Consider the following 7,742-nt stretch of genomic DNA (forward strand, 5'->3'; position numbering starts at 1 on the left):
CTGGAGAACGATCACCAAATATCTGATGGTGCTCTGAACAGTGGTTTATTTGTCTAATACATATATTTATTAATTATCTTATTATGGTCCAGGAGCATATAAAAATAATTCACTCATGTAAAAGTATAAATAATGATATGGAGCAGTATTCTGAAACTGATAATTCTTTTTCCTAATAAAGGGTTGTATTTACATAGTAAGGCTACTGACCAATGACATCCTGCTTGATTTAGCAGTTTATCCTTCATGAACTCATGCATTGAATGGTAACATTTTGGTATCAAGAGTCTCATTTGGTCTCTTTTTCGGTAGACGGAGTTTAATGTTGAGAATGTCCTCATCTTTCAGTCTGTTGAAAATTTTAATTCCCATCTACTGGGGACTTCACAAATAATTTTGACTGATGAAAAATAAGAATAAAATATCTTTATTTTCTGTTCTGTACCAGTAATATAAAAAGAACTGTCACACTCTCATTGACGGCACCCCACATCGTGTAAGAAACAGATCGGCCACCCTTACAGCAAAAGAGGTAACCACATAAATAGTATTTCTGTTGGACAACAGATGTTGTAGGTGATGCTATGATACTTGTTGACGTATGTGTGTAACAACAAACTGTTCTGTGGCATGTCGGAGGGCAGGGTTGTGTAGATTGGCAAAAGTTGACTATAGTAGTGCATGCCGAATGCACTCTTCTTAAGTGATATGGGGCACTGTGCACTCACAGCCAGAATATCATTTTCCGACTTCATCCAAACGTCTGGCTGCCTTACAAATAAAATGTGTCACCATAACCAGTGTTAACTGTGATCACTCGGCTTAGTCCGACGATCACGGAGGAGGAGGTGTTGGTGGAGTTTAAGGCGCACCAATACTTACAAATACGGGCAGTCAGCCGCATCTTCAATCCCACCGGCCCCACCCGCCTTACGCGGGTGTTCTCAGAACATGCCGACTCCATCGACCGTCTCCTGAAGGAGGGTGACCTCCTCTTCAACCAGCGCTACAAGGTCGACTCCTCCCGTTCCCCTCCTCAATCCCTCCACTGCCAGAGGTATCTGCGCTATAACGTACATCCTACATCTGAGTGCTATGAGGCCCCTGTCTGCGTTCACTGTAAACAGGTGCACTTCCTCCGGCAGTGCTCCAACCTACAGTCCGCTCCCTCCTGAAACACCTGTAGCCTCCCACATCCAACCTACTCCCAAAAACGTAAGGCCCTCCCCCCCCTCCCCCTCCCGCCGCCGACCACTCCGGAACTCACCATCCCTGTCCGTCCTCTGGACGCCCCCACCCCTCCTGGCTATTCCCTTCGTCCCCACTCCTCCCCCCCAACGCTGAGGACATCTTCAGCTTCCTAACCATCGTCCTCCAGAATGTCCACCCATTCCAGCACCCCCATACCCTCCAGCAGATATCCCTCGCCACCCGATCCATCTTCCACCTCAACATGTATGCCACCTACTCCCATAATTAGGCCCATTTCACCTTCTCCCATCTCGACACCCTCGCCTAAATACCTGTCATGGCACGACAGCACCGTCTGCTGCCGCGCCTGTATTTCCACGTCCCACCTGCTCTCCATCTCTCCACCCTCCTTACCCTCTCCAAAGGTGGCTTCTGCCAGCTTCCCCTCCCTGATGATGCCCTCCATCTACCCCTCCTATCAACTTTGATCCTCCCCTCCCTTCCTGTGTTTTTTCTTCAGGGCACCCTCTCTCCCTTCTCTCCCTCCTCCCTTCCTCCCTCCTCCTCCCCCCGGGCTTCCCCTACACCCCATACCTTCATTCCTTCCCCCATCTCCTCTGCCATTGGCATCTCCACTCTCCCCTCTCCTTCGCCCCCCCCCCGCACCTTTTTCCCCCTTTTGGCAGATACCCGGACTCGCACACGTTAAGTGGACATTCGCATGCCTGCGATCATTGCCACCGGTTTTGTGTGTGTGCCATCGTGTTTGCGCTTCAGTGTTTTCGCCGCCCACGCTCCATCGTTCACGTGTCATCTCCATCATCAGTGTCCATGTTCAGTGCTAACAGTTTCTTTGGTTTTCTTCGCGTGTGAACGGCTTCGTGTTTTTTCGTTACTGTGTCTACTGTTTTTTGTCCCCCTATATGTTTAGTTCATTCTGTGTCACCATTGTTTTTATCTTGTAATACCTGTGGCTGAAGAGCGACCTACTGTGCCGCTGCCAGCCCACCTTATGTAAGGTGTGAAATAACAATAAAGAAAAGAAAAAAAACAGCGTTAGCAAAGTGCCGATGGTGATGAAAATGGTCAAAGCAGAATGGCTCTATCAGGATCTTTGATACTCCACCAGATTGCATAGCTGTAGTAAACAAAACACTACCAGGCACAACCAACAATAACTAAAAGACGTACTGCAAAGAACACACACAAACCACAGCTATACCTGAAATATACAAGCAAAAAGTCTGCCTAACATTATGACATTACACTTCAAAGTTCCTGGCAGTGATTTGCTTTGTTTACTAAACCTAATAATTTATAGCATGGACAGTTCCCTAAAGAGATTTACCTTTTCTAGGTTCACTGCTGCACTGTGAATAGTGGCATATGCGGGCGGGCAAATAATGGAAACTGGTTAATAATTGCTGCTTGAATAATTGAAAAAAAAAATGATTGGAAAGAATGGTTTAAAGAAATTGGAAGGTAATTTATAAATCTGTACACATATTCTGGGTGAACTTTAACTGGTACCATTCTCAACAGACCTTCAATATCAATACATTTTAGATCAATATTCATAATTGGAGTTACGTACTGCTTCACGTTAATTCCATTGTGCGTAGTCCTGATTATAACAATGCCGATGCAGGACTGCTCCTCCACTGCTCACACATAATCCTCTTGTCTGTTGAGAGCCTCCTGATGCAGGATCTCGGCAGCGGGCGAAGCAATGAACAGACGGGTGTAGACATTGTGAATGTATGAATAAACTTTGCTTGCATAATAATCTTTTGTAACACTTTTTAATGTATGGTCGAATACACATTTTTAAGCGCTACTGGTATGACAGATCTAATCATACGTCTGCCCACTACCTCTTATATAAACAAACAGGTGAAGATACAGGAATTAATAAATTGAAGAGCAAATTTCTTCTCCTTTTTTTTCATGCAGATGTATCAAAACATTACTGTTGCCGCAAACAAGTCATTAATTTATCTTTGTCTTGGTCTATAAGTCATTGAGTTTTTATATAGTTTACACATGTAAAAAGAAGCGAATGAAATTTTAAAAAAATATGATTTATCATTCTGTTCACTGATGTCATACAAAGGTGCCCAGTGTCTGAACTTATTTCCCTTTTTAAGGGTTGATAATCCTGACCAGTATGGGTATAGCCTTTATTTTCAGCCATTGGAGTTATCCTGAATGGTTAGCAATTTATATGGGAATGTCAGCTTCTTTTAACACATACATACATAAGCTTTCTCTCCTAACAAAGTTCTTACTGTAACCGCATAGTCCCGTTTTTGTCAGTCAGCATCTGCACAGTGTTTAACTTGCAAAGCACATGTGTGTAGCGCTATGTCCATTATCGTCCAGTTCGGGCACACATGTTTAGTACAAGGCCAGAGTGTCTGTGTCTTGTGTTTATAGTTTCTTTCACTACACAGATTTGTGAAGCTCATGTTCAGCGGCATGATCCTTCATTAAATCTTCGATGCAGTAACAAGTGTTTTCCAAATCAGCGGTCCAAGGAATTTATTTCAGCTCATTGCTCTCACTTATTCAGTTGGGACACCAGTACATCCAACATCCGACTACAAGGTGAGTTCCTTACCGCTTTTATGATGTTGCCTAGCACAGAAAATACATGTTACACGAAGTATTGCCGTCATTTGTTTATTACGCACACACTCACATATATCACATGCACAGTTGCAACCAGCTTTCAAATATTTTTGCGCCTTGTTTTTTAGCATCTTTCATACAGTTGTGTTCCATAAAGTCTCTGTGGTGTCCTTTCCACATACTATAAACATAACATAAAAAAATACAAATTTAAATACAATTACAAAGCACACTTATCCTATTCATTTGCTGACATGCCATTATCATCACTTATATACATTATAGTCTGTAAGATGTTCTCTCCCCTTACTATATATATTTTTTCATTGCCTATCGTTTTGTTTTAGTACATTTTGTTAAATTACAATTTCGTTACATTATTGGATTCCAATTATATGAGTACACGTTTTACTCTCATTTGGTTATACATTCTTCATATAATAATTGATCTGTTTTCATTGATGGTAAAAACTGATGTACATTTCAATTTACAATAACTTCTTGTCAGAGCATATTTATCAATTCCAAAGAATTAAAGAAGTAAACAAAAGTTGCTACAACAGATACTACAAGCCACTCAGATAACTATGCATGGCCTCGCCCCTCTAGCATTCTCCAGGAAGGATCTACACACTACAGGGTTGAGAAAATTCTACAGAAAGGCATTTATGTGCTCAGTTACATCTCGTTAATAGACTGAACCGTGATTCCAAGAACAAAATAGTTTGTTGTTTATAAACACAACTCAGGCCTGATGATACCAGTTGTATCAAATACTTGAAAGTGCAACTCAATATTTACTTGTTATGTTCAGTGTATAAAGGATAACTGTTTTGCGTGCTGCCAGATCTTAACCGGCAGCTGGTAACAGCATTTTTGTATATTCTTGCTTTCTATTAGCTTGTCAGTTTTCATCATGTAATCTGTAGAGAATCAAATGGTTTCAACACATATGGACCATTTTGAAGAACAATCTCATTAAAGTGAAGTTTAGAATGCTGCTTTTTTTTAAGTTCTAATTTCTGGGATTTAAATATATTTGTGCCCGGAGCAACATTTTCTTGGAACATTGATTTCACAGTGAAGCAGCGAATGGCATGCTAGATATGAGGGCTGTCTGAAAAGTTCTCATCCTCACCAAGAGATTGCAGCACTACTCGCACGAATTTCCCCTGACATTGGTACACATGTCAGGAGATGCCACGTAAAATTGCAAGTAATTCCAAGTAGCAGTTGACTATCGGCAGTCATTTGAAGCAGCTGTGGTGCACGTGGTGTTGGAAATGGAAAAATAAATCAAGTATTGTGCAGTGATTAAATTCTATGTCTGCCCCGGTAGCTGAATGGTCAGTGCTATGGAATGTCAATCCTAACGGCTCGGGTTCGATTTCTGGCTGGCTCGGAGATTTTCTCCGCTCAGGGACTGGGTGTTGTGTTGTCCTAATCACCACCATCTCATCCCCATTGATACGCAAGTCGCCAAAGTGGCGTCAACTCAAAAGAATTGCACCAGGTGAACGGTCTATCCGGCGGGAGGCCCTAGCCACTACACGCAGATTTACATTAAATTCTATGTAAAAGAAGGTTTAACACCGAAATTCATTTGTAATTTGTAAACATGTATGACAGCTCTAGAACTTTAATTATCACACTGAAGAAATGGGCGGCCGAGTTTAAACACGGGTGAAAGCATCCGAAATGATCCATCTGAAGGACGTTGAAGAAGTGCAAGCACAGCAGAAATTATCGACAGAGAGCATGAGATGACTTTGGAAGATTGACGTATAAAGGTGCGTGAAATTGCTAATGTGCTAGGGATATGAAAGGAACATATTGGTCACATCATGCACCAGGAATTGAACATGAGAAAGCTTTGCACAAGGAGAACATCACATTTGCTCTCTGTGGTTCAAATGGCTCTGAGCACTATGGGACTTAACATCTGAGGTCATCAGTCCCCTAGACTTAGAACTATTTAAACCTAACTAACCTAATGACATCACACACATCTATACCCGAGCCAGGATTCGAACCTGCGACCGTAGCAGCAGCGCGGTTCCAGATTGAAGCACCTAGAACCGTTCGGCCACAGCGGCTGGCTGCTCTCTGTGGATCACAAACACATTTACATGAGATATTCAAAAAAAGTGCTTGGTGCATTTTAAGGAAAGCAGAAGTGACTTTTGCATTGACACATGACAGCAGATAAAACATGGTTTCACCATTACACACCAAGATCCAAACAGGAGTCTATGCAGTGGACAGCTCCGAAGAAGGCGAGGAAGGTGCCATTGGCTGGAAAGATCATGGCATCGGCGTTTTGGGATGTGAAAGGAATTTATTTGATTGACTGTCTCGAGAAAGATAAAACCGTAACTGGAGAATACAACTCTCAGCTTGTAATAGAACTGGATAGAAGCATTTGTGCAAACAGACCTGACCTGAGGAAGAAAAAACATCATTTCCCTTCAGGACAATGGACCTGTCCACAAAAGTGTCTTGGCCATGAGGAAACAGAGATTTGCACTGTCAAGTGCTTGAACAGCCACCATATTCTCCAGATTTGGCTCCTTCAGGTTTCCATTTATTCTCAAAACTGAAGAAATTCCTCACTGTTCAGCTCTTTTTGGCCAGTTGAGAATCAGCTGTAGATGAATACTTTGCAGCAGTTCTGGAGGAACACTACAGAGAAGGGATAGCGGCATATGTTTTGATATTAGAGGAAATTTTGTTGAAAAACAAATCTTCTTTGAAAGCACACATGAGTCATAAGAGAAATTGAAGGCAATGAGAGAAATTGAAGGAATCCTTGTCGCAAAGGAAATATGAAAGTATGGACTGGGGAACAATGATCAAAAACCCATAACAGAGTTACAGTTTTTTATTGGTGGAGGATTCTTCACTGGAAAAGGTGGAAACTGTGAAAATGTTGTATGCATTGATAACAAACAGCATCGTGGTGTTTAAGATAATGGTATGAATGAGAAGTGAGTTTGAAAGTATTGAGGTTCTTTTTGAATTAATTGGTACAGTGAACTATTCTCAAGGATAAGCAGTCATTTCTTGAAACTCTAATTTGTGACTATTTTCAAACAGTTCATTCCATTCTCATTCTTGTCCTGATGTGAATATTTTTCTGTTTCTGAATGGAAGGCAGATTAATGGACTTGTATCTGTGAGACATGAATGCCTAATTATTTCACAAAACATCGTGAAAAGAGTTATGTTTTATTATACCCATGATGGATGTGAAATGAACATGTTCAGTATTGAAGTTAAAATGTAGGTTCAGCCACTATTGATGCAAAAGTACTATTTTCTTTTTAACTATTGCTTTTCTACTGAGAGTTACTTATCCAGAACTTCAACTTTTCAAAACTAAGAATAAATGTATAAGAGAGTTTATATGCAGATACATTAGTATCTTTTGTGTTAATGTAGTCTGAGAAAGTTATAATGGAATTTTTCAAACAGGAAGAGCAAATTTTGGGAATTTTAACTTATGGAAGGCAAGAAATAAATAATAAATATTAATCTTATTATTACACTTATTATGTTTCAATTACCACCAAAAATCATTATTGGAATCACTGTCAAAAATTCTAGTGAACAAAGATTGGCATGAAAAAACCTTGTACTGCTAAACTATATCACATAGCACAAAGCAAAAGATCAAAGGTTCTGTAACTTTGGCAACAGTTTTAAGTTTAGGCAATGAAGAAATTTCCACTCAGTTAATTTACTTCCTTGAGTAGTCACTCATTTGGTATGAGCAACATTCGGTTGTAGTTTTGAAGCTAAAGACCTAGAACAGTACTGCACCAATCTTGCTGTGGAGGACATAATTAACTCTCCTGCCGCAAGGTGTAATATCAGTGCTCATGGTACAAGACCATGTCATATATGACACTTAGCTAAAA

Source organism: Schistocerca americana, unplaced genomic scaffold (genome assembly GCF_021461395.2).
Source record: "Schistocerca americana isolate TAMUIC-IGC-003095 unplaced genomic scaffold, iqSchAmer2.1 HiC_scaffold_62, whole genome shotgun sequence".
Classification (NCBI taxonomy): Eukaryota; Metazoa; Arthropoda; class Insecta; order Orthoptera; family Acrididae; genus Schistocerca; species Schistocerca americana.